Source organism: Colius striatus, unplaced genomic scaffold, assembly GCF_028858725.1.
Source record: "Colius striatus isolate bColStr4 unplaced genomic scaffold, bColStr4.1.hap1 scaffold_54, whole genome shotgun sequence".
Taxonomy (NCBI): Eukaryota; Metazoa; Chordata; class Aves; order Coliiformes; family Coliidae; genus Colius; species Colius striatus.
The window spans coordinates 219,101-221,430 of NW_026908530.1; the positions used below are offsets into that span (position 1 = coordinate 219,101).

The following is a 2,330-nucleotide window of genomic DNA, read 5'->3' on the forward strand; positions in this document are numbered from 1 at the left end:
GAGAGCCTCAGGTTCCATCAGAAATCATCTGCTGGTTGTTTCAAGTGCAGAGCACAGAGTCTGGATAAATGTCCAGCAAGAACTGTAAAGGGAGAATCCCAGGCAACAAATGTGAAAAGGGGGGTGGAAAAGGGAGGGAGAATTCTCAAGTCCAGGTGGCCAAAATGTCAAAGCAAACCCAAAGTAAAGTCCCCAGGAGATCAACAGAAACTTGTCACCACTGCAGTGAGAGGGAGACTTTTAAAACACCCATTGTTTGCTCTTCCAGATGCTGGGTTAGTGAGGAAACACTGGGCTGGAGGAGAGCAGGAAAGAACAGGCAGCTGCGTCATTGAAACACCATCACTCAGTTTTGCTACTACCCAGACGACAGCCAAAGTATGTGCTGTAGAAGATACCACATCTGATGTTTTCCTTTATGTGACAATAAAAGGTGAAAAGGTAAGATATTTTTCTCTCTATAAACCTCTTTGTGCACTCTGCTATAGAAGTTATAACTTTGTGACAAATTTAAGACCGAAAAGTGTTATTTGCAAGTGAATTTTGTAATTTGCCATATACAGTAGAAGTGCAATCATTAACTTACTAGAAGATTTATTTTCTAAATCTGTTGTTTGTGAACTTTGGAATGAATTCTGTGAGGTGGAAACTTGTGAACCGCTTTGGAAGGTATTGACAAGCAAATGAAGTCCCCCAAGTACTTCAGATGAACAACTATGTGAATTTACTGTACTCTTGTCCTTCTTTGTGATACACTTAAAGATATTTCAAGAAGGCAGTTGCATGGTGTTATGAAAATAAATACAAGTTCATATGTGCATAAGGCTGAGTTCCCAAACTCTTTTTGCCATTAGAAAATGAGAGAAGCAGAGAAAGAAGTCAGTTGCAACCAACTGTAAAAACACTGGCCTTTCATAGATTCAGATAATCACAAACGTGTTTCTGCATCTTTTAAAATTGTCTTTCTAGATCTTGCTGTATCTCATTCTGTTCTTGAAAAGACATGACAAAGCTCCAACACAGATGACAGAGAAACTACCACATCTGTAAGTGTTAGATTTTCTCTTCAAATGTCAAAATGAATTAAGTGCAGCATCTGTAAGGTAGATTAGGAATACTGTAGTCAGCTATCACGTCCTTTTCTGTAACAAATCTGGGACTAACTCTTGATCTAGTTAAAAGAGAACATTGTCCTTCAAGTTTGTGATTCTGGTGGTTTTGGTTTTTTAGATTGCAACGATGGACTTTGAACAGGTTGTGTCTCCTTTTGTACTCACTTGCTCTAGTGCTGTGAAGATGTGTAGTGGTTTTGTGTGGCCAGCTTTTGGTAGTTGTTGGGGGAATACAGGGGCAGATTTTTCAAAGAAAGAGCTGCCAGAAGCTATAGCTTGAGCTGTGAACATGAACTGATTCTCCTGTGTGGTTGATGTTCTTGTTGCATGCTTGATTCTTATTGAAGAAAATTCGGTTAGGTAAGAAAACCACCTTGAGCTCAGTAATCTTTTTTTTCTAAAATGTTGCTCTTAAACAGTATTTTACTGCCAGAAAAGGGTTTGTCTTTTCTTGATAGATTGTCAAAACAATCCCAGGATTGCCTTTCAAGGAAAATCCAGCAGTTCACACAGACAGGTATGGTACAGTATGTTACATATTTGAACCAATTGTGTAGCCAGATAATTAGGAGCTGTAGTATGTTTCCAGTTACTCTTCTTAGACAGTTAAAAGGGCAGAGGGTAAGACAAGATGTGTGCACATGGTATTGGGGAAGGAGGCAATTAGAAGCTGCTGATACCTATCCAGACCACAGTAAAAATAGCAATTCTTTCTAAACAAGGCTGTGATGAGGCAGTACGTTTCTGCACACTCAGCATATTCAGTTGCCTTCTTTTATTCTTAGTGTGATTTATAAAGTTTTCCAGCTGAATGAAATCTGACTGAGTTGACTTGTGCAAGGCTTTTGTTATGCTGCAGATCACTTGCTGCATATGTAAACAAGCTGAGGAGTGTTTTTAATTCAAGTTTTAACTGTTGCAAAGATACATTGTTTCATGGTTTCGCAACTTTAAGACACTTTTTTCCTGCAGTCCCATCTGATTTTCTTCTGAAGTTGAGGAACCCACCAATTGTCTTGGTTAAAAAAACCTTTGGGTTATTTTCAGATACCTAAAACCTAATAGTAAACTTTACATCCAAAATGGTCCTTTTTGATTTCTTCTTTCATATTTGAGGGTTTTTGTTGGCACAGGTAATACATCAGAGATATTTTGTAGGTGAACTGTTTCATGCCATTTAGAAATATTGGTGATATTTATCGATTACACTTTCCTTTT

At 38.2% G+C, this 2,330-nt stretch overlaps 1 long non-coding RNA gene across 1 annotated transcript; it reads left to right on the top strand.

The window, feature by feature from the left end:
* Positions 1–287: 287 nt before the first annotated feature.
* Positions 288–1,630, top strand: LOC133629509 (uncharacterized). Its single transcript, XR_009821055.1, has 3 exons — positions 288–441; positions 970–1,046; positions 1,571–1,630. It is a non-coding gene; the product is annotated as an uncharacterized LOC133629509 (long non-coding RNA).
* The last annotated feature ends 700 nt before the right edge of the window (positions 1,631–2,330 follow it).